The following is a 26222-nucleotide window of genomic DNA, read 5'->3' as shown; positions in this document are numbered from 1 at the left end:
CACAGAATTTGTAATTTTTTTTTTTTCTTTTAGAAGTGAAGACATGGACAATAAACAGGCAACTGAACTTCCTTTTCTTGAGACACAAGCTGAACATTTCATGCAAGCTACTAAAAATAAGTTTTACTTCCAGCAATGACAACTCCTTGCAGCTTAATCAAAAGAATAGTAATCACAGCCTAATGGGCTCTGTTCTCTAGAGCACCCAAGTCAGAAAAGGATCAGTAAGAGAAGATTCACTGTAGAGAAGAGAAGAATCTGCAAAGAAGTGAGGACCAATATATTTGCACTTTAGTGTGCATTAGTTTGATTTTGTATGTTTCTAACGGAGAGAACATGAAGTGACTCAATTCTCCATCCATAGTTAAGGTATCAAATTAGTTTCTAAGGAAACAGGGCAGAATCCAAGGGAACAAAATTTCTAGGTTTGTGCTGCTTCTGTAACAAACATCATCAACTGCAGAAGGTGCATGAAGCAAAATCCCTCCAAACTGATTAAGGAATTGAATCTTGAGTATCCTGAACTAGCAGTTTAACTAGCAACCTCACTGGCGAGGCATACCCATCTGTTCAAGGAGGGAGAGAACAGAGGTGTGAGCGGGATGCACACCTGCTCACCACCAGTACCAGCCTACTCCTCTCAACAACAGTGCAGGAAGTAACACTAAAAATAACCTATAATACAGTTGACACTTAATATAGTCTGCTCGTTCAAGTTCCCCATGACTTTTAAAAGTCTGCCTGCCCACATCTCATGGGTCTTCTTTCAGAGGGAAAACAAATTTTTAACCAGTGAGGCAGCAAACATTTCCTTCTTTCCAGGAACTCAAAGGGGACCAGGTAAAAGGTGCTGATTTTCAGGATTTTCCACACCACAAACCCTAAGTGGGTTTCCCTGCCCCGATGCGTACTGGACTTTGGAGCGGGTCCCCCTGAGCCTCCCTGCCAGTGGAGCTGATGCCATGGGGCTCCTTCAGGATGCTCTCCCCAGCCAGTGCTGCGCTTCATGTGCGGGGATTGCACTCAGGACACAGACAGACCCAAAGGGCAGCTACGCCAGAGAACTCCACAAGTTCCGTTCCTCCGGGCCAAAATAATCAGAATTCTTTGGAGAATTTAAAACTTCAGAAGTACATGGTGCACTTCCGAAACTTTAAAATGAAACATTCCTTCTAGTAACCAGCCACATAACCCACTGCTTAGCAACGGAGGTTGCGCATGTGTATGTATCTGCAAGAGGCAAAACAAGTCTTGTTATCCATCATTCTCACAACACAGCAAGACAGTTTCTCTCTGGGTATACACAGGGTTTTAAAGAAAAAGGTTACCTTAAATTCACATTTCCAACTAAATCCAGGTCTCCTTTGCATCCAATAAAAACTGGACTGTGAACTGAAAATAGAATCTTTCTGAAGCAGTTTCAATACAGGTGTTTTAGTGAGGCTCATTTCAACTGCAGAGAATGCTCCACATTTACATATATGCTGTGTTGGATTGGGCAGTGACAACTCTTTCTGCACAGCTGTCCACTTTTCAAAAGGAAAATACCAATGCACCTCAAAACATCAATGTCAAGAACCTGCTTCCAAAAGTGTTTGCCTGGAGGCCAGCAGTCCAGAGGTAACAGCCTAGGCCTGAAATCCCAAATACATTACCAGAGGCCAAGATACTACTTCACTATGCTATCCCACTGCAGACCGCACATCAATACCCATCTCTATCTATAAATCAATAGAATCTATTTTTGGCACAAAAGCTTCAAAATAAATCCTTCTGACCAACCTCCCAAATTAATTATGCAAATGCTGTATGAAAGTACACAGTTCATTACTACTTCAAAATTTTAAACCCCTTTACATATACTTCAAAAGGAAAAGAAAGTAAATGCCTAATTATACACATTGAATAATCCAGATAATGGCCTGTCACATGCATCACACTGAATGCAAATCAGAATGATGGTTTCAGCTGTAAGCACAATGTGGAAACGTCAAATAACTTTGATCTCGTCTTTGGCAAGAACACGCTTCTTTAAGAAACCATTCTGTATTCAATAGGATATATATATTTAGCAATTTTTTCCTGTTGATTTTCAAAGCCTTTCCTCACAAAACGTACCCTACAAGATATTCCAATAGAGATGAACAACTGTATTTCCCCAAACAGAAGAACGCTTCTGCTTACTGCCTTGCTAGAAACACTAGAAGCAACAATACTTTGTTTATCACATTATTGTCGCTAGTGATTGTTTTTGGGTTCAAAATGTCGATCAAGGAAGGCTGTACTCAAAAATTCTTGTGCTGAGGGGTGCTCACTGCTTTGGAGAGAGGAAAAAAGGCATACTCACAGCAAGTAACTAACCTCCTAATGCCTGCCGTGGAAGTAAGTCCCTAACATGTGCTCCAGGCATGTTTAGCAGGTAGGATTTTCTTCACTTCAAACTATGCCTTTCTTACACAACATGCAAACCCTGCAGAAATCGAGAGACATATGAAAGGAAGGGCTAAAACTGAACAGGCAGAAGTAAATGAGAATGCCTAGGTTAGACATGCCAGGGAGGCAGCAGGAACCACTGCCATCCTTTTCGGGCCTGGTACTAGAGAAATTCCTTATATCACTGCTTATGCTATAAAGCCAAATTTTGCATATGTTAAAACACACTTCAAGACAATGTTATTAAGGGGAGAGTTGGCTTTTAATGGGACAGTTCCACAACTCAAGACATTTAGGCTATCAGTTGGAAAAAAACAAATAAAGAATTTCAGTGGCTACATGATGATAGTAGCTATTTCAGGTATAAATGCAACAAGAATGTCTATCTGCTGTATGAAGTCTCTGCTCCCCCGCCCAGGCTTTACTTTCTAAAACCTTTTGCCATTTAAAAAGTAAGACACAAGATACTAAATTTCACGTTCAGATTGTACTAGTTTTAAGGTATGAAGAAATTCTATGAAAATAACAATACAGTAAAATAAATGCATAACTTCCTAAATGATGGATAACTGGAATAGATTTAGGGGTCAGCCCAATGAAAATACTGCTGCTGCACAGTTTTGCCTGGTTGGATCACCATGTTGAGACAAAACCCAGATCCTGTCAGTTATTGCTGCAATAGCTACTATAACAAAGTTTACTGATGCAATCCTTGTTTGTCATTCACCACAGGGAATCCAGTTTTCCAAATGGGAAAAGAAAAAAAAAAAACACTCAAGACCATTAAAACTATACTTAAGTGTTACTGTCACTTTACAGAAGATGTAAACAAGAGCAATACCCAAATTTACTTACATTCAGAAGACAAATCCCTACTCTGATGAACGCCTGGACCACGCAAAGCTTCAGAAGATTGCTCAACTAGTATAACTTATTTCGCCACCAAAAGCAAAAGCAAATACGTTTTGACTCTGGAAGAAACTTCATTTCACAATACACAGGTCAAGCTTTCTCAAAAACAGAAGTTATCAGGGTATAAGAACACTACCAATTAATCTTTCTTTCCCCTTCAGAAATCAAGGGGTTTTTTTCTTTTTTCTCAGTTGAGATGGAACATTATTATTTGCAACTTAGTCAAACTGACTCACTTCCACAGGCTCCTCCAGCACACTTCTAGCAAAGCCCTTTGGGAGGGGATTGTTTTTCTTCCTTCAAAACTGTAAGTCAAAATGATACTCAAGTATAAAGTTAGACCAATACAAATGTAAATTATTGCTATGCGAAAAGGATGCTATTTAGTTTTATATGTTCCTCCCTCAAGAAAGGAAGATGAGACCTCATTTGGTTTCAATTCCCCCCTCACAGCTCTTGCAAAGTTAAATCAAATCAGGCCATCCCCCTCCTCACCTCTTAGCACCCGCCTTCCTAACAAGATCCTCAGCTTTGGCTAAGGCTATTGTACTTTGATCCCTTCAAGAAAGATTACTTAAAAAAGGGAAGAAAACATGTGCTGATCAAACAGAGCGCTACATAAAGTGGTGATATAAGATTGCACAAGAGATACATGTTGAAGGCCAGCAGAATTAATCCAAGTCCAGGTCTAAAATAAAACCGTACTACAGAAGCGTAAGATTTCCTCAGTATGTGCGCTTCAGTCGATTTACACAAGCCCTTACTGGATCTTTGTAACTCACTTGCAACTCACTCCCCTGCTAAACTCAAGAAACAAAATAAATAGTCACTTTTATATGCTGCTTCTAGAACACTGACACACTGAGAACTTGTACATCAAATTCAGTTAGAAGAGAGCAAAACTAGGATAGTATTAATTGACATCTTCAACTTGAGTTCAACTGTTGAGTGTTTTAATGATTCAAGTCTAATCTTGAGGTTTTTTCTTTTTACTCTTTCATACTAATATTTGCCTATTCAGATTGGGTTTGGAAATGTAAACAGAGACTTGTTACCTAGTTAAACAGAAATACTATCCAGTGTAATATTTTATTAAGTCAAGATGCTACTTAACACAATCCATATTCTCCCCTCACTGTCTTCCCAGCCATCCACTCCTTCCTCATTTGCTGTTCCATTCAACAAGCTGTTGGTGCTTGTTGTATTTCTGTTCAGCAAAATGCACAAGTTTGGGTCTTTGTATGAAAACAACTGTAACTGCTTGACAAACACCTTAGGAATTGCAAACAGTAATATCATAACATCTTATGACCTTTCTCCTGAGTTTGCATCAACCTATAGGCTTACTAGCAAAGTGCAGTCATGTACTCAAGTTTCCTGTTTTAATATTCCCCCTCCTCCTTTTTTAAGCAAGATTATTCTCATCCTTAGAAACAGGAAGTCATTAAGTTCAGAATGTTTATACTAAATGAAAACATACATATTGCCATGACTGCTATTCAGTGACTACTGGGTGGTCTCAGTCTGAATCCACTTTCTGATCAGCAAGTGCTTCCTTTGGAGAAGTTATCAAAGCACAGCCTCGGAGACCAAGGATTGAAAAGGTATAAACAATCAGCTATTATAATTACAGTTCAGGATTTTTTTTTTTTTTTAAAGACTTTAACATACCCACAAAAACTTCCCAAACATCTGTTTTCAGTAAGTATTTAAATAAATGTTTTCCACAAATTATATCAGAAATTGGCTAGTGCTGTACGTTTCTTGGGATGAGGTTAGTAATGTGCACTAGTGCAGCACCTTTGTTGACGTAATTAGCATGTTTATTTGTGCCAGAGTGGCTGAAGAGGAAAATTCACAGCCCACTGGCATCCTCCACTGATAACCTTCAGAACACTACCTGCAACAGCCTGTGACCAGCATCTCCAACGTGCCAACTTCTGGTCATACTGTTCTTATGCAAAGTCCTAAACCATTTCAGGTTTCCTCTTACATTTGATAAGCATTTAAAAAAAAAAAATCTTCAATTTAGCACTTTGATAATAATAAATTAATGGGTGGGTAATATTACATTAACAGGTGGCCCACAAAGGCTTCCCATACACAGAACATCTGACTATAACTCTCCCCAGACTACGAGAAAAATCCGTCACTCGTGATTTGAGTTTATTGTCATACTAATTCCAGTTTACTACGGCTTGCCTTTTGCGGATATAAATTAGATAAACTCCAGTCCATCAGCACAAATTTTCAATGCCATCTGTCCTTATTACAGGAAAATGTACTTCCTCCCAACACCACAATTTTAATTATTAAATAATATTGGAAGAAATGAAGAAATCCCTTCTCAGAGGAGAGCTGCAAAGCAGTTCCTCAGTAATCACGAGCGCTTTCAGGAAACTTGAATGCTCCTCCTGCACGCCCACTTGCTTCCCGTGAACAAGCAGCATTCAAAATTATCTGGAGAGGTCTTCCAAAGTGCTGAGAACATGATTTCTGTGCATGTTGATGCTCTATGAATCACCAAGAACAGAACATGAAGCCAAGAAACAGTAAAACATGCACACGTACAAACAACAAATACGAGCTAAGGCTAATATTAGACCTACCAAGATATATCCTGAACATATCAGGAAGAGACCAACAGGATCTTACACATTATGCCACTTCCACATGAGACTCTTTACTTTTGTTTGGACCCACAGATCAATATGAATGTCAGGAATTAATAAAGCTAGCAGTACAGATCAGCTCTCCAGAGACCAGCCACATCTGTTCAGCAATGCCAAGCTGCCAGCTGGACAGAGTCCCAAAAGCCTTTAAAGGGTCATCATGCACAGCAAAAGCTTGCACTCGGCTAAAAACCTCTTAGCCTAGCAACTAAAAAGGTAATAGGTATTCTGTTAATTACATTAAGTAATTAAGTCATGTTTAGCTCTGTTAATTAGGATGCCTAATTTTAAAAGGTCTAATAGCCACAGTATTTAAATTCTTCTTTTGTTCTGTTATTGCAACAAAACCCTCTTCTAAACCACTGTCATTCTTATGACAAAGTCAAAAAAAAAAGGCTGTTAACAGATAAGTAATCAGTTGAAATGGAAAGAGTCAAAGAAAGTATTACTTATTGAATACTGCATATTCTAAGCAACTTTAATGTATGAATAATCAATTAAAAAATCCAAAATGAAAGACATCCAGATCTTGGATGAAACCGTTAACAACACAAGGATATTTTATCTAGGTACAAATTGTCAAAATGTCCTTTCCTTGTGCACATTTGATCAGAGCCTGTTAAGGGAAGAAATAAACCCTACACTAGATGACATTTGCATCCCTGCCCAGTATGTCCCTCTCTGACACACAAGGTCTTGCAGGGCATAAAAGCTCCCACCAAGCTTTTGACACAAGAAGGTGTTTCCGAAATAACTGTCTGCTGGCCTACATGGAAATTGCTCCTTCCAAATACCTCAAAATCAGGAGTACAGTACCATACATGCTCAGTTAAACACTGCTTCATCTACAGCCTTTTTGACAGCTGCAGGTGGCCCAACTTTCATGTTGGAAAGACACGGCTGACACCCTTAAAAACCTTGCTAGGCATGGGCTGAAGAGATCTGTTGTTTAGGATTACAACAGCCGAAATCCCACTGCCTAGCTCCCCCTGCTCTGAGGGCATCACAGCCCAGTACTTGTGCTTCTGATGTTCACAAGGTATTTTCAATTCTTATCTTTCAGCTGTTTTCCAAGCTGAACTCAAAGGGTGAATCCAGGCTGGAACTCTTCACAAGCCCCGCAGACAGTTTGTTTTGTAAGTGAAGACGCCACTTTTAAGAGCGTAACTTCGGTCAGCCTGCTGAAATTAGTCTGAACAATTCATGCGAATAACTGCTGTGCAGTCTATTTTATTAAAACCAAATCATTGCTCCCAAATTTTACTCATAGCAGTGAGCAGTACCAGGGGTTTGCCATCAGTCCTAAAAGGCTCTGTGTCTGTGAAGGTTTGTCACTGCACAGTATTGCTCTTTCTGACACCATGCAATGCTTCAGGAGTGCTACCAGTATCACAGGGCTGCTGCAGGATGTGGGACACTACCCATGAAGGCACCCAGAATTATTAGCCCCCATTCGATTAGCAATTCAGCTACTAATTTTATATCCCTTTAAACAGGGCTTATTAACCATGCTACACAGTACCTCGGACCAGCCACCTGGAAATGCAGATATCATCTGCTCTACCTTTGTAATCTGCTGTAAGGTTTCTCAGATGAGGACATATTTCATCTTGTGGTGCTATATAAATAAACAAAGTATTATAAACAATCATTTTTATCTGACTGGGGTTATGTCATATGGTTTGATTTCTTTATGAAAGAAAACACGTACATAAAGTGCAACCAGATGCTGTTGGCAGAGAATCAATTTAATATGGACTCATTTCTAAAAACATGATTACAGATGTGGCCTACATCTTGAACCCAATGTTTAAGGAAAAATTCTCTCTATGTATAATCATTTCACTTGTCTTCTATGTTTTCTCTAAGTCTCTTAACTCACAAAAAATGTTTCCTAGAACGAAAAAAGTTACACACCCTCCCCTTTCACACATCCACCACAAAAATAATTCAAGCATACTCTTATCAAAGAGGAGCTGAACATGTTACTGAGGAAACACTGCTTTGTAGCAGCTCATTGCTGTCAGCTGTGAGAAGGCAACACTGCAGGTTAGAACTAAGTCTAGACTGAGCTTCTTCACTACAAACAACACTTACCTAGGACTTCACCTGACTCGTAATTTGATTTTCAAAGTACAAAATAGTTACTACAACTCTGCTTGCAGGACTGGAGAAACTTAAAGAGATCTTAATCATTATTTTTAGTGTTTTGAGTAAAAATAATTTAAAAAAAATCAACTGATACATACCCAAGTTTTTGATCACTATCCACGAGCATCCTTAAAATCTCTTACCAATTTATAGAGCTCTCAGTAAGGCAACTCAAATATATAATAAAGATTTAGTTGGTGTGTTCTAGCATTGCTTAGAACATAAAAGGTAGCTTAATTCTGATAAAACACTGATCAATCAACAAAATGAATAGAAATAACAACTTTTAAATTCAAAATTAGTGAAATCTGAATAAGTTGGTTCTTTCATGCTTACCAATTTATAAAATCCTATCAACTTGCCTCAAGAAAGTTTGACTAAAACTCAAACTCTTTTCAAAACAGGATAGAAACAGCACAGAAAGACTTGACTGCATTGTTTCACATCTAAACCCAGAAGATTTTCACCATATTTGATATCCAGGTATTGAAGTATTTAAGAACAGTCCTCTTAACAAACGCACTCCTGAACTACATCAGACAAGTTCATATGAATAGAGAATCTACTGTTTAAGAAAAATTCTCGCTATATATAATCATTTTACTCTCACCCTACATTCATGCTCATATAAAATTAAACTAGTAAAAACACTAAGTCGTTCATGGTTATTGAGGTTATTGCCTTGGCAGTGTATTGATCCAAGGAATTAAAGTACTTTAAGCTAAGTTAGTTAACTACCAGTTACATCACTTTAAATCATCAGTTGAAAAAAACCCAACCCCTGTCCCCAAATTATCTTTTGATTGGACCTTTGAAAAATAAAACTAACTCTTTCAGAGGACACTGCCACTTATGAGAGCCTACATTTACTGGTAAAGCTCAGGTATTTGATTAATCTAGATTATCTTTTCCGAGCAAGGTATTAAAAAGGTCATATGAAATGATGAAAAAGTTGAAGAATAAAACTAAAAGCAGGGAAAAGTCCTGTTTTCACCTAGGAAACACAGTGTCAGAAAATGTGAACAGAGCTTCAATTTTAGAATCCACTCACAACCAGCCAATTTATAACCAACAGGTACATAACTGTATTTGCTCCTGGAGATCCTGAAGATCAGACAACAGCATTTTTTCATAACTACTTCAAATATCCCAAATGACCCTTAACAAGTACTTTAAACACCTATGACATCTGAATTGAGCATAATTTTCAACAGGATTAAAAAATAAATAAATATAGTTGTATAAACACTGTCTTTAGTGGTGGAATCAGATTGATTTAAAGTGCGGTTTGACCTAACGGCTTGTTCAGATAGGAAACTTTGGCGAGGATTGATGAACAAGGCAATCTGAGCTCAGAGGTGAGCAAAGCACTTGTTTCTGCTCCACGAGGAAAAGGTCATTTCAGCAGGAGAGGCCACTGGAGCGTCCAAGAGCTGAGGCTCAGCTACACTCTCAACCGAGTGTTTCCACCTACTTCAGTTATGGTGGGTGATGCAGGTGAGCAGCTCTGCCCATGTGCAGTCTACCTACGCGGTGCCTAAAAATTACTTCCAAACTTCAACTAGCTACAGCCTCACTTAAAAAAAGCAGCCCTTCTGGATATGTGCACTTACTTACTATTTATAAATGAAGCCTTGCTAGCAAAGCTTCTCCTTCAAACATAAAACAAACCCCAATTTGAGAACATTTTGATTTGACCGAATCTGAAGCCTACCTACGGATGGGGTTAGGAGAAACAAATGAGTGTGTCCGAATTTGTTTATTTTCTTCAGAAGGAAGACAAACAAATTGTACTGCTTGAGAACCCAAAACATACAGGTGGTTTCTGGACACATAAATCAACAGCAAAATCTTCATCCATCTACTAGGTGCCAACTATTTCACATGAAGGGTTTCACTGCCCCCGGAAAGGGTGAACACCAGCAGCTGTCACATCGGTATGGAATAAAATATCTTAAAAGGAGAAAGATAACATACTGCAGCATTTACACAGCTTGTATTAAAAAGTCGGGGGTTTTTTTTAAATAATCTCACAGCCCAAGTCCTTCCAGAGGTTAAGCCAATATGCAGTTGGAATATTTAAATATTACAGCAATCCCATAATGAGCTGAGACCTAAACAGAGAATTGTTATCTGGGTGTTATCTGCATGGAGCCAAGAGGACCCATGGATCCAGGCCCCACCATACAAAGAATTTGTATGCAGGCTTAATAACCTAAGTGTGCTATTCACTGCTCTACTGGGGCGCCTTAATTAGCCAGCCAAGCCTGAGTTGAGTTTGCCTTGTTTTAAGGCTTCCGGCATCCATAGAGAGTTCTCCAAAAAGCAATTCAAAGCAGGAATGTGATTAAGGGGAAAGCCTCAGCTGGCTGAGCTGAGTGGCATGAATACCTCCTGCCTTTCTGCTCCTTTATGGACCAAGCTAAAGAAAGATGCTGTGGCTCAAGGGAGTCTAAATAGCTCTGGATTCGAGTCCAGTGCAAACTCCCTGCCATGAGATACTACAAAGAAATCACTGCATCTCACAACCAAGATGGTTCTACTTTTCTGCTTTTATAACCCCTCCTGATCTATCAAATATGCTAAAGGAAGTGCTCCAATTAATTAGAAAGCTGCACAATTCAACACTTTCAGTCAAGTCTGTGCTAGTTCAGTTTATCACAAAGAACAAACAACTAGATCAGATCCTCTTACATTAAATACTGTCACTCAGACCTCTCAGGAAACTTAATTTCACACAACTGCAAGATAAATAGTTAATCTGAAGATATCAGCTGTAACCTTTTATGTTTTTCACACAGAGTTACACAACCTTGCAACCCTCAAAATCCACAGGCTCCTGTAGATGACAGATTTTACAACGCATCCATACTCGTTTCGCCTCTGGTCAGAAGTGGACATTGCAATAGATTTCTAGACAGACAAATCCTACTTTTACAAATGCTTTAATAATTTAGGCGCTTCAGGGCAAACTTTTTTTTCTTTCTTATGTAATACCCATTGCTGTAATCCACAGAAATATTTCCAGAAGTTTATCCTTGGGGCAATATGTAGTTTTACCCCTTCCGTCAACTTTCTTTTTTCATCAAGCAGAATCCTACTGTACCATTTGCATATCGCAGTACACAAAAAAAGGACTAGAAATACTGTATTCATTAAATTTGACCATAATGTACAGTGCTAATGCACTGCAAGTGCTAATCTCAAATCACATACAGCTTTTTGCTCTATGAGGAATCCAGTTTTCATCTTCCAAAGTGCTACACCATTAACCTCTGTAAGGACTTTCATTTTTACCAGACAGTGGCTTCTAACATGGTTAGGAAAGACTTAAGAATAGAAAAGGAGTTGAAGTTATGCAATTGAACCTGAATAAGAGAAAGAGCATTAGGAAAGTGTCTCCTAGATTTCTATGAATAAAGAAGTGCATAAGGTATGTTGAAGAGCACATGCAGAAATAGATGGGGAGAGGAAACAGTTTTGTGTATTGGGTGTGATTCAATTGTTGCACCTAATTCCACCAATGCGCAAACACACAGAACTTATTGAGAATAACAAGGGGGGAAAACCACCCTCAAAACATTCTAAAAGAATTAAACAAAGTTTTGACTTCAGCAGCTTTATGGTGGTATCTATTAGTTTGCAAATGTCAAAACTAATACTACATTTTTTCCTCCTCCTCTCTCCTTGAGAAGTATCTGCAGAAAATGGCAGTACTGCACACTCTCTACTCTGAAAGACCAATGCTCTGGCACAGCAGTGGCAGTGAGAAACGGATTCAGCATCATTTCTCTTCTGGCAGTGCTCAACACCAGAAAGAGAGAAAACTACCAGCACACTCAGCCAGAAATACAGTGTGAGGCAAGAAGGCGCAGTCATTTATTTATAGAGTCTCTCAGCAAATTTGTTTGCATTCTGAAGTATGTTTTGATGATTCTATCCCTATTTTAGAATATTACAATTAATATTATTTTATAACTGTAGTAGAAGGTGAAAGATACCATTAACAGCTAGTAAGTAGACAGCTGCAGCAAGTCAGAGGCAACAGCAACAAAGGTCAGGCACTCACTGTCCCAGGAAGCAGCACTGCTTCTCACCGAGCACGAGCTGAACGCTTGGAACAAGGTTTCAGGAACCTCAGGCACAGCCAGGTCTATTATACTGCCTTCAGTTATAGTTCTTTCAGTGACTTTGGATGTCTCCCTTTCAATTTACAGCTCTAACGGCATTTGAATCAAGGAGAATTCAGGATAAAGGCATGAAGACAGGATATAGTGATTAAAAGTATTGTCCAAATCATCTGCTATTGGTCTTTCAGTTACTTCAGGCACTCAAGCTGCCTCAGTTTTAAACTCTGCTTAAAGCAAAATGACCAAATGCCAATAAAAAAGTTTGATGGAAAATCCAACATCAGCCAAATCTGGCATTGTTTGTTTCAGTTATATAGAATCATTATGTCCGGTCCTTGGATCCTCTTTATTATACCCTCATTTCCCCTGACTGAAGAAACCTCTGTAATAGAAAACCCTCTGGAGCCATAATTTAACAAAGACAGCATCCAAACTTGATACAACGACCCTATGAATGAAGCCAGTAATCTGGGTATGGTTAGAGTTTTTTTAAAAAAATAATTCCAATGGACAAAATGAAAAACTACATTTGATAATAAATCTTCTTTTTATGAGTAAGCTTAATACCCTTCCTCTTGGTACAAGAATGTAATACTGTCTTTCTTGCCAAGAAACAAAAAAGGACAGAAAACACACACAGGACAAGAACCATAAAAAACGGAATAAACATCAGCTACACACAGTATTTTCAAAAAGTTTTACCTTTTATTTCTTTGCATGTTGCCTATATCTCATTAACCAAGACCTTTTAAGAACACCAGTCCTTGAAATTAGTCTTCAGAAAGGCAGCAGAAGTCAGAGTCAAATCAGGGCTGGGGTGAGACATGACAGTTACATGGGAATTACTAATAAGCTCCTCCACATGCTTTACTATTATGAGAAAGCAACAGCCTACACGTGTGCAGGCTGGCAGTCACACATGGACAGATGCCGGGCTGGCAGAGTACACACACCACCTTTTTCCTAAAAAAATCAGATGGCCAAGAACCCAAAACTACTGAGCTTAGACGAGGACAGTGTGTGTACCCAACCCCAGACACCACTGTTTTGATGATCTGAACAAGACCAGAAATGCTGCTGCTCCTGTTCATGCATTTAGAAGGTGCCCAGTACAAGCAGCTCTCTCTGAAGCCATTTAGCTAATCGCATTTAAAATTCAGGGGCTCTGTTTTGGTTCATCTGACACCAAAATGCTACCAACAGAAAACAAGTTCACACTGGGAATAATACATGCAACAGGCAAAGTAATTTTCAGAATCTTTCTGTTGGAAGTCAGTATCAGGTCGTCCAATGCACTGACACAGCCAGAGCTGTTATTTTTAAACACAGTCATAGTATATTTAACTAAAGCATCTTTACTCTGACTGAGCCAGTATTACTTTGATAAGACTCCTTAAGTATCTACACTGAAGCCTGCATATCACATCAAAGAAAATGCAAACTTTTGAAGATGATGCTTCATTGCAGCTAGGGGAAAAAAAAAAAAAAAAAAGGGAAAAAAAAAAGAGAGGGGTCCAGGAAAAAGCTGGGAGGACCCAGCACTGAGGACCATAAAGTGCTATCTGCAGGACAGCCATTCACACTGTGAATGTGTATCATTCACCACCTGCACAGGGACTAACTGGAACAAGTTCAGTCAACTTAAAACAGCAAACAGCTTTCTGCTGTTGGAAACTCAGTATTACACTTCTAAAACAATTCTTCTGCCAAATTTGTTGATAGCAACACTAGGTTTTCTTACACATCATTTAATTAATGTGAACCTGGATGGAAGGAGAAGAGAGACAATACCATTTTTAAAGGCATGTAAGAGACTGCAAGTTATAGTTACACAACATTTTGGGAGGCAGGCTGAGCTATGCTAAACAACTTATTTGTATACATTTTCCTTTATGTATGCAATTCTTCTTTATGTATAAAATTCTCTTGTAAACATATGCATAAGTTCATTACTAGAACCAAGCACAACCCCCATCCTTTTACCAAAGAAATAATTTGTTCTATACGTTCCTGAACATACAGACACCGTGGTCTACCTGACACAATTAAGTTTTCCCGTGGCAATGTTTAGACTCATTTCTTATACATAACTGAAATAGAACAAAAAAAAAAAAAGTAAGAGCCGCAATGGTACACAGTGTTTAATAGTGAAAAATTCTATTTTACAATAGAAAATTTAGTTGTGTATCTTGTGCTGCCCATGTATACTGTGGGCTCTGGAGAAAAGGGAATACTGTTACAGAAAACAACTCCAAGCACCCACCTCCACACCACCCAGGACTGTCACTGGCAGCCTCATGGAGCTGGGATATGGGCATGTGACATGGGAGCCAAAGAGCAGCTCAGGCCAGCATGTTGAGATTATTTTAATGAAAATAATTTCAAAAAGCCTACATACTTTCTCCAAAACATTGCATTTATCCCAAAGAGCCTCCCTTTAAACACAACTGTTCCCCCTCAGATTGTGAGAGTATTGGGAGTGCACGGGCAACCTCGTAACCTAGTGGCTGCCACATCATATCTCAAAACCTAGAGAAACAGCTTTCTCTTACTTTCTTATAAACAAGTCCCCTTGCAGAAGGCTCATCTCACAAACACCTTTCACTTACATTTTTGCAGGCAGGACCCTGCAGAACTGCCACCACTGAAGGATTAAGGGGCTGGAGTCAACCTGAAGCTCAGCACTGACAGTCCCCCATCTCCCTCCTCCCACCTTCCCCGTAGGTTCTCACCACTGCCTTTGACACCTTGCACCCACTCTAGGGCTCACTCAACTCAACTCTCTTGAGCCAATTCAACTTATTAAAGAGAATTAATGCAGACGGGGGAGGGGAGAAGATTTATTCTGCTGCAATTCACGGTGAATTGCAGAAGTTCAGCAAACAGCAGGGCTTACACAATAGACGAGGCAGGACCACACGGCCAGGAGGGAAGATCAGGATGTCCCCTTTAGCTCGGTTGTAACGTACAAGCCAATATTTGGCTTGTATAATCAGGTGGAAGTCAGAGTCCTAGAGAGGAATGACTGTATTAAAGAGGTGATTATATTTATTGGAACAGTGACATGCAGACTTCTTATTTGACTTGGTTCTTAAATAGGATTACAGGGCTTTAATTTGTTTCTTTAACTTGCTTTTGGAGAGAGAGAGAGCGAGTAACCCAAAAAGAGTTTCGAGAGGGTGGAATAACCTTGGAGGGAGTACATTACGTTATGCCATGTCAACCATAATCATTTCCCCAGCACAAATATATGCTAGTACACATTCTTCAAGTTAACTAATAAACAGAAGAGTCATAAAAAAGAATTACTTACACTATGCATTTGCACATTATAACCGGTAATTCTGTAGCTTTAATTTCATCTTTGAACTATCAGTTATGTTGACAAGTAACAGTGGCAACAGTGTATATTACAAAAGGAGTAAACAAATGACCTTTATCTAACTTTATTAAAGTAATAAAGGGCAGACTTTTTTTTTTTAACTTGCTTCAAAGAGACTTTTATAGCTAACTACCAGCAGGGTGTGGACTGAAGCTAAAAACTTTGAAATAGGTCCCTGTGAAATCTGAAACCAAAATACAGCAAAGGTCACCTCTCTGTGAAGAACCGTCTTGTCTGTATGTATACCATAAGCAAAGCTCTGTTAGCTCAGCCTCAGTAATAATGTAATTCAACTTACCCCCTGAGAATAGCAACAACATCACGTTTCTACTACAAAGATAAAGTTACTGCACACAATACCTGTTACTATACATTTGCAGCATGTTTGATAGTAGCCAGACACTAGCGTTACATGGTATACCTCAAGCTATTATTTCTTTAGCCTTTAAGGCTAACCCAGCTTATAAATATGACATTGTTATTCTTACTCCCACCATTAGCTAATTCTTTTTTATTCAACATTGCACATAGAGTCTTATTCAACATACTAGCCATTATTAATAGGAAAGGAAGCAACACATCTGATTTTTAAATTTTTATTCCCCCCCCCCCCCCAAAAAAAAAAAAAAAAAAGGATTTCAACCCTTTTCAACAAGGAAACAGAGAAATTTTCCAGCGGAGAGACAGGATCTCCTAACACAAGTATTGGGACACTAAGACTATTACACTTTGTTCTGTCTTATGGGCTCCTGGGAAACAGTTCACAGACTCAAGCACCATATAGCAACTGAGGTTCTTGAAAAGGGTTGCCCATATGCACATTGCTCTGCAGATACATATGGGCTAGGCAGTCTATTTTTCCAAGCTATAGGAAAAGACCAGGCAGCCAAAGCTGCTGGCACTGGAACCACTGGGTGAGCTTGGGCTTCTGCTCGCCTTGCCTATGGAGCAGAGCGCTCCCACTTCCTGCGTCTCCACTCAGAGCTCTCCCTCCCTTTCGCTCTGATTTGCATTGTATGTGTTTGCCAACTGAGGAGAGATTTGGCAGTCTTCACATCTAAGCAAACATTTCACAGACTGTAGGACTGGAATGTTGACCACCCTCCCTGGAGGACACTCCTCTGGTATAGAAGACATCCCACCACACTTAAAAGGTGTCCACTGGCCACTTCAGGTCCATCGCTGAAGAGATGGTGTCTTGATCCAGGCAAGTGGAGACTTTCAGACTTAAGATATTTTGAAGGACACAGGATCCCACATGGCAATACATTAAAAGTCACTTGATTTGATTAGAAGCACTGATGTGCAATAAACCACTCACATTAGGAATGTCAAGTAAAAGAACACTGTCTGCTGACCAGACAGCAAAAATTTCAATTTTGAATGGTGCAGTGCTTGAGAAGAAGCAAGCAGTCTGTGAAACCCAGCCCTTAACCAGGAGTTGTCTTAGGGCATGTAAAATTAGGGACATTGCTGTTTAAAAACATCTAAGCTTGAGCAAACACACACAAAGAGTGTAACGTGTATGCAACCACCATTTAAAGAGGAAGCAGTATTTCAGTGTTTCCCCAAGTGCTTGGCTCATAGGAAAACATCTGATGTAAAAAGGGAACCTGCACTGCCCCTCTGCCACCTAAGGGCAAATTATCCAGGCACCTATAAAAAAGCCCTCCTGATGTTTTACAGCTTAAACATTTTATATAGTTAAACTGAGTTGTCTTGAGTTCACATGCTTTATGTTATTTGATATGTTTTAACTAGGAAGTTACCTGGATTCATTTCAAGATTTTTTTTATTTTTCTTTTTTAAACTAACCTGTTTTTGAGTACAGACCCACTCCTGCTAGCACTACAGATGTATTCAATCTCTTTGCATGCTGCAAAACTATTTAAACAAAGTTCAAAACAGAGTAAAAAAAGGAGGGGGGAACCTGACTGCCAGACCACTGGGTTTGGTTTCTGGTTTTTGTTTTATTTGTTTTAAAAATCCACAAACTTCAATGTATTTGCAAGTTCTTCTGCTCATTTCTTATTTTGCTCAATACCCGACCCATGATTTTGATCAGGTCGATAAGGAACAAGCCAAACATATAAAGAGAGCTTTGCTGGTTACAGGCATACTTTGCTTTATAAAACATTGTACTAGCCATTATTAAAGCACATATCACAACTTCATTTTTCTTGTTCAGCTGTTCAGGATTAAATCTTTGCAATAAAAATATTTATGTAAATTTGACTGAGCAATCTACTTTGGACACTGTCATAGAAGATGGAGTTTTCTGTTCCAAACCATGCGCACACAGAGGTATCTGCCAAGCTCTCCAACTGTGTCACTCCAGTCCTTAAGCCATTTAGCGCAGAACATGCACGTGTCCTTTGAATGCCAAGTCAGCTACGCACCAAAGACAAATAGCTTTGGATAGTCAATCCATAACAATCAACGTGTCAGTAAGAAATCTAATTTGCATTCAGTATTATGTCCATCGATTGGAATGGAAAAAGAAAAAAAAAAGAAAAAAATCAACACATACCCACAGATTCTTTCACAACCTCAATAATTTTAGGAGTCAGTTACACAAGCTTTGGTGTGAAAATACACAGTTTGCTCTAAGAGACAACAGCTTCCATTTAGTAAATGAACTGAAGACCACGAATATCATCTCCTTTCTACCCTGACAGCTGGGTCAAAAAAAAAAAATTGAGTGACCGGAAGAGTTTTGCCTTTGCACATACTTTTAGACAAACAGACGTTTAAAGACAGCTGCCACTGAAAGCCATAAATTGTACAGATTAACTGTGAACATTACAAAGACAATTACTGCTTAACTTATTTCATACAATGCTTCATATGCGATCAAGATCTGAAACGGAATGAAGGGCTGCCTGTGGGCACTACCACAATTCAATCCTGGTAACAGAAATACTTATTTGACTAGTTATTCATTTATTATGGCAGTAGTAATACATCAGATGGGTCAATGTTGTATTGATTTAACACGGGAATGCCAGGTATTCATTCCATACACAGCTTCTTGCACCTTAAATGTCAGCATCTTCACAGAAACTGCAGATAATACAGCTGAAAACAATCACAAGAGAATACTTGATCTTACCCTCCACAGGCTACTATACCATGCAATCTCTATATAAAGTTTGTATGTTCTAAGACTGAAGTGTTTTGGTTTGGTTTTAGTGGTTTAGGATACACAGCAAATACAGTAGGTTGTTTGGTGTGTAGCAATAATTGGTATGTTAAAAGAGAGCTAGCTTAAGTTGTGTTTTACTCCTGTTTTAGCATTGACCAGGAGCCTGGAGAAATTGTTATGCAATTCATTAGCATTCCTAAAAACGGTTGTGCATCTGAGTCAGGAAAACACAAAGGTAATTGTGAGGTCACTACTTTTGTGTCATTGTATTCGGTTCTAGACAGAGCTGGATGCGCTGCCTAGTATTGTCCACTGTTTCCGTCCCAAAATCCTATTTCCAATTTCGTCTAATTTTTCATATGTTAGGCTGAAGGTTGCCTCTGCTAAGTGTCTGCTAGATCTGAAGCATCTGAGCCAAAACACTTCTACTCTTCCTGATGCTAGGGCTCATATTTTCCAATGCTATAGTTTAATTTTAATTTTTAAATCAAGGATATTTTTCTTTGAAAAGCACTATCCAGTTTTCAGATACTTGACTTTGTGGCCCTACTGATGCTCTTTATAAATACAGAGTTTTTTTGTGTATAAATCCATAAAGACTAAAGTGTCATACGAGTTGCTGAGGAAGTACTGTGATACAGATTATATGAAACCACTTACATTAATATCAACAATCTCTCTGAACCCACCCAACTTATAATTTTAATTGATCTAGAAATTATTTTTGAATCACACAGACAACTTCAGCACCAAATCACTTCCACAGCATTCTGTCAAGACTTCTAGAGCTGTCAAAAAAAGCACTTCAACAAAAGCCAGCCCACATTTGGAGGGAGAAAAGATTTTTTTAAAAAATTCAAATTATATTTTCCCTTTCTTGTTTTTACTGTTAAAGCAAAGCAAGCTTTAGCCAATAAGTATGCTTTTCTGTTTTGAACTCTTATTTACCATCAGAAGGATTGGTTGGGTAGTAAGCACCCTGCTTCCAGAACTGACATTTACAGTGCATCTGCAAAGACAAGATGCAGATCAACTGGCCTCTACGCTGTGTGGTATTTAGTGTAATAGCTATTGATGATATGCATTGGAATGCTTGTTTTCTACAAAAAAAACCCACATCATGTAATAATTAAATACATGCAACAATCAAAAAAGAGACCACTTATTACAGGTATAGATGAAGCCAACAAGCACAGATCTTCAAAGCACTTCAACAGAATCCTCTTACTTCGGCCAACAGAGCAGATACAGTTCAGCTCTTGGCTGAAGTGTCAGCTACCATTAACACCAACACCATGATAGGTACTCGTTCAGGGCAGCACAGCAGCAGTAAGAGCAGCAGTAAGCTACCATCAACTCTACAGTATTCAAGATTGCTGTGTACTTCAGCTGGAGAAGTAACTTCAGGAGATTCTGACTTCACAAGAGAAAAGGGATTTACCAGGTGTCAGCTGCTGCAGGTCAAGAAAACACAAAGTGAAAATCTACAAAGCAAGCTGGAGCTCTCACACCAGTTTGCAATTTACTGATCTTCACCACAACCTGCTAACCCACATGAAAACTACCTGCTACTTCTATGTCACTAGGATTTTAACACATTAAACAATACAAGGCAAGAAAAGAGTTTCTTCCTAGCCAACACCAGAACAGTTTAAGAGACTGGAACAATGAATGAGGCTATTATAATATTTCCCTAATTAGCCCTTTGTAACAGCCAATTGCATCCTTGTCAAGCAGAACAGACATTACTACCATAAGACACATACTATGCTTAATATGCTCCCAGACTCCTAGCTAACTAGATAGTTACATCACATTTACCAAATTGTGAAGATACAGGGAGGAAAAAAACCAACCAGAAGTCATCACCCTTCACACTGAGGTCTGAAGCTCTCAAACCTTCTTTCACTATTTAACTTTTCAAGAAATCTGAAGAAAATCTCAACTTTTTAGTAATAAACATTTTCCAGTTTACTGATGATTTTTGAAGTGACACCCCCACCCCCCTAGCCTAGCCATAACTAAAGATACTTTCTTATCTAACCAAATTTATTAAAAGTGGTTTGTCTTAACTAATAATCCAACCACAAATTATTGACAAAACAGCCATATACTTGCTAGGATATCTTTAAAAGAAATACCTAAAAATTTCATTTGCAATGATGTACAATGACCTGTGTTATCTTGAATATGGAAAAGAGACGAAAGTGTTTCCCCATATGCCAAGTGGCTCAAAGTTAATATAGGAAGCAGAATAGACTCTATGACAAACACATCTAACATTACCACACGAGTAAATTACTGCTTGTTCCCTAAGGGTCAAGTAGCATTTATTCATCTTCATCTGCCAAAAAATGCTATACAAAATGCAACTACCCCCCCAAAAACCCTACCAGGAGCCACAGCACCATCTACCACCATCTCTCATACGGCAACCAGCATTTCAAAACATAGCTTGAAGAAAAAAGCCTGTGATGTAACGGGAAGCAGTGTTATGAAATAATATAGATTGCATTCTTCTAAGTCAATACCAAAACAATGACCGACTCAGCTTTTGAAACAGCAGCACTACGAAAATACAAAATTGATTTACAAAGGAAATAATAGCCAGAGATTGCTATGGCTGCTAAAGTTACAGGACATTTTTTTAAAGAAACAAAAATTTTATCCAGTTTAAAAAAAGGTAGTAAAGGCAATTTTATGCACCAGCTCAAAGTCACACAAGTTATTCTCTTAAATTAAAACTGTTTTTTTAAAGCATTATCATTCCAACACCATCCACAGTGCGGCAAGTACGTTTGTTGCAGTTTTAACTAGCAACAATGACTTTAACAACAAAAACACTAGCAGCCCTCTGTCTGCTTTCATTTCAGTTTTTGATTTGTAAACCATTCCACTTACAAAAAGAAACAAACATTGGCTTGTCTTCAAGTATTTTTAATTCTTCAACTCTTACACGTTAATTTGTGACGATTTTCACAGCAAATAGTGTCCTACGCCAGGTATTTGGCCTGTTACAAGTTGAGCTGAACAAAAGCAGGCAGCCCCGCATGCAATGTCACCTCTAACATCACATGCAACAGGGACAGTTCCAGCAGAGTTACACTGAAACCAGCTCGGTTCATCCAGCCCTGTCGAACAGCCGATGCTCATTTCATAACCAGCAAAGGGTCGACAGAATAGCTGCAGTACGCCTTGCTGACTGATGGTGAAACATCCTCATTCACCCAGATCACTCGAGTCCACCCTCTCTACAAGCAATGCAAAATCTCAGACGTGAGAGGCATCACCTGTACACTGTGATTATCTAACCTCAAGAGGACGTCCAGCCTAACTACACCACCCTAAAATAATTTCCTTAAATAAAAAAGTCAGCTACCTCAATCCCCAGGCAAGAGTCAAGGATAATGACTGATTTAACCAAGAGACCATTAAATCCCCAGATATCCTAAAGGGTAGCAGCACTCCATCTATTGGTCAAGAATTAAGGACGTGCTTAATCATCATCATCAGGCACTAACCTCGATTGTTAAACACTCAGCCCCTAAATAGCCCACCCCTTCCTCCCTGCTTAGGGCTTCACTTGTCCCAGCGAGAATTAAACACAAGTAATAACATCTTCTGAAAAATAATGCGAGTATCACCAAAGGCGTTAACACAAAAATTTCTAAAGTTAAAACTGGTATACACTATTAAACATGCAATCATCATTTTGTTTCATTGATGAAGACATGCAGTCCTTACTCAAAGAAGCACTGAGGAGCTTCTCCAATAATGGCCAAGGAGCCCACGGCGCTCCCAGAGTTCACACCTTCTTTCTCTGTAAGGCCAGGAGGCCACCAGGGAAGCTCGAGCAACTTGTTCACACGCTGTTTCCAGCCAGGCCACGTATGTGATGGGATGTGCAGACCAGAGATCTCCCTGGTACAAGGGATGTGCTGGCAAACCCTGGCAGGGAAGCGAAAGGGAGCCTTTCACAGCAGATCTGCTGCCAAAACAGACACGTGCAGAACTGCCCCCGCCCTGCACCGTCCCTTCCCAGCAGATCACACACAGCCATACGTCTGCCACACCTGTGCTTTATTCCAGTCACCAGCAACTGGAGCAGGAGGCAGGCGAGACAGCCTGAAGCTGCCCCAGGCGCACCAAAGCCCTTTTTTAAAGGCTGAGGTCATGTGTATCAGCTTCATTCCTCCAGTACCAAAGCTGATTTAAGCAACAACTTCTCCCACACAATTAGTAATTCAGCAATTTCATACATTCATGCTTTTATAACCCTTGGCCAATTATTTTTTGCCCAGGTACTCATTGCTATTGATTGTATGTATTTGTTTTAAAACTTAACTCCTCCACATAGTGGCACCACACTGATGAAGCATAATCCTACACGTTTTTCCTCTGCTTGGCATCACATCACTACCCTCCAGACACGAGTCCAGGACCCGTGGATGAAAACCAGCAGATTCAGCCTCAACCTGCCTGTAACATAATGATGCTGCGAAGACAGAAGCAACCCACCTCCATGACCAGCTGCGGCAAGTTGTTGCTTTTGAGGCATGCTCTACCCTCCTTACAGAGCCAGTCCAAGGCTTCCCTCCTAAAATCACATCGTTTGGCCACGCAGAGCCTGCCTGTCCTGAAGTCCGGGACGAACACCAACTGATAAAGCTGCTCTGAATTCCTAAATAAGCTTTTTAACACGAGATGAAAATGGTCTTGAGGTGAGACCAAAACTGAGGAACCAACTCCCAAAAGGCCCACCGTAATCCTCATTTCTGCAGCCTAAAGTTCAAGGCAGCAATCTCGTATTTTGTCCTCGCTAACATAAACACGCAACGAAAATAATTCCAAACTGTGAACCCACCACCACGCTGCAAATCCCCGCGAAGCGAGTGGCGTGGGGCTGATGCTGGTCACGCCGGTGGGTGCGCGGTGCCGTGACCGGAATGCGTGTGCCCAGCCTGGAAATTCCATGCCTGGGCTCCCCGCACCATCATCGACGGCAAAGGTGGAGCCCTGCGCGGTTAAACATAGAAAAAGCCTAAAGAATATACATTTTAAGAAGTTTACCGAGACTCGTAGGGAGTCCCGAGCCTTGCGCTGGCCCACGGACAGTCCATAATTATAATCATCACTTTCAGGGTTTTATTTGATTAGCAGAGTTGCCGAGCAGAAGGCGCATTATTTAAAGCCCTTCCCAGCTCAGCGCTGAGGCAGAAAGACAGCACTGCAGCATCTTCGCCCGGACGGAGAGCTGGCGTATACCCACGGAGAAGTTCCCCCTCAGCCCCACGGCGACCGCAGCCCCCCCCACCTCACACCGCCTCAGCCCCGTGAGGCGGCTGAGGGGCCGTGGGGAGCGCGCCAGGCCTCCCGCCGCCCCTTCCCCCTTCAACAGCGGCCGTTACCGCCCGCGTAGGGCGGGAAAGGAGGGGATCCCCCCCCGTCACCGCCGCCGCCATCTCCTCCTCTCCCCACACCGCGGGAGCGTTACCTCAGCGGGCCCGCGCCTTTGTGCTTCAGTCCATCCCTCCTCGCCGGCGGCGGGAGCCCCAGCACCACCGCGGCGGGCGAGCGGGCGGGGAAAGGGGCGGCGCACTATGTGGCAGGAAGGGACACCTGGGCTCCTCCCCCCGCGCCCGCCCGCCCGCTGTGGCTCACTATCTGGCAGCGAGGGGGGACTCGCCCGCCGCCCTTCCCCCGTCGCCCCTCGGCCAAGTTGGAAGCCGGGGGAGGGTGAGGGGGGGCGGCGAACGCCGCCCCCCCTCACCCTCCCCCGGCTTCCAACTTGGCCGAGGGGCGGCGGCAGCGCTGTGTCCTGCGCCCCGGCCGCCCTCCATTGTTGTCCCCGGGCCTCGGCTGTACCTGCAGTGCGGGGCGGGCAACGCCGCTCGTCCCCGGCGAGTCATCCTCGGGGGGGAGCGTTTTATCTCCGAAGGGCCATGGCGAGCTGGGTCTGACGTGAGGAGAGAGACTCCGCAATGCCCGCTGCACAGCTGAGGGGGGGGGGGGGGGGGGGGGGGGGGGGGGGGAAGTAAAACGAGGCGTATGTGGCAATAGTGGATAAACACACCCCCCCAAAACCCAAAAAAACCCTGTTTGGAAATGAAATGTTGAGAGATTTAAACAGTCTTTGGGGCTGAAAGGCAGCAGAGCGCTTCTCCAGATGGCTGGGGCTGCTGAGGAGAAGGATCTCGCGCCATCCACGGGGAGAAAGCGGCCCTGGCTAAAAAAAGCTGCACGAAATGCAAATCTCATTTTGTTGGCAAAAGCTGTCCTTCTTTTTCTTTTTTTTTTTTTTGGCTTTCTGTAATTGTTCTGCTTTGCAGCTGAAATCATCGCTGTCTTGGTTCCCCACCCAAAGTTACTGGTTTCTTGGTTTCAGGGCTGGTTTGCTTACATCTGAGCGGTTCTGACCAGCCATTTGAAGTTACGGAAGCACTGGGTGGTAGTTGTCCTTTATATGCAAAAAAAAGTCTGTATTTTAATTATATTTTTAATTCTTTCTAAAACTCAGGTGTTGTCTAAAATATGCTTGAAAGGCTCAAAAGTTCCCTTTAAAATCAGTAGTATTGCTTACATGTTTAAAATTACTTCTTGTAGGTTCGGGGACAAGACCTTTTAATTCTGTATACTGCTCACTTTTAAAGAGCCCCTTGGGGACTGTGATCATGGAGAAATGAGCAGGGCTGGAGCAAGGGCAGGGTGAAGATCATAGAATCATAGAATCATTAAGGTTGGAAAAGACCCTTGGGATCATCGAGTCCAACCATCAGCCCTACTCTACAAAGTTCTCCCCTACACCATATCCCCCAGCATCTCGTCTAAACGACCCTTAAACACATCCAGGGATGGTGATTCCACCACCTCCGTGGGCAGCCTATTCCACTGTCTAAACACTCGTTCTGTGAAAAATTTTTTCCTAATGTCCAGTCTAAGATGCATGCCCTGGCCCCTCTTCTGATGGCGTCACCAAAGAGGCTCCAGCCATGCTGGCTCCTGCCACCACATCAGTGTAGGAGCTGCAAGTCCCTCACAGAAATACAAGCAAGGCCCCTTGGGAGCTAGGGAGGTCCTCAGAGAACAAAGTGCTTGAGGCACCAAACTATCCAGCCACGGGGTACTTGATTTGGATAGGGAGGGGGTACAGAGCATGTTTTAACTTTGCAAATTTATACCCAGCACTGAGATGGCTCCACCTGACCAGACCAGCACTATGGGAACCTGTAGGTACTGGCCAGTAATAATGGGATGAGGTGGTACAGCATCTGTTATTAAGATGTTATAATACAAGATCTCTAACTATCTGGTGGTTGTAGGAAGTTAAAACTTACCTTGGGCACAGGAAGAATATATACCTACATATGGAGTGCACTATGAAGGTTGAAGCAATTGCC

At 41.0% G+C, this 26222-nt stretch overlaps 1 protein-coding gene across 3 annotated transcripts in view; it reads right to left on the bottom strand.

Moving 5' to 3' along the window:
• The window catches only part of ADD3 (adducin 3), a 102460-nt gene extending 78036 nt beyond the window's left edge, over positions 1-24424 (bottom strand). Inside the window, exon 1 of one of the 3 annotated variants that reach the window (XM_074831230.1) lies at positions 24320-24424. The gene's annotated coding sequence lies outside the window, so the exon portion shown is untranslated. The remainder of the gene's footprint in view (positions 1-24319) is intronic. The other 2 variants (XM_074831236.1, XM_074831231.1) reach the window with 2 other exon arrangements.
• Between the last annotated feature and the right edge of the window lie 1798 nt (positions 24425-26222).

This window comes from Strix aluco, chromosome 7 (genome assembly GCF_031877795.1).
Source record: "Strix aluco isolate bStrAlu1 chromosome 7, bStrAlu1.hap1, whole genome shotgun sequence".
NCBI classification, from domain to species: domain Eukaryota; kingdom Metazoa; phylum Chordata; class Aves; order Strigiformes; family Strigidae; genus Strix; species Strix aluco.
This window is presented reverse-complemented; position numbering and strand designations above follow the sequence as displayed.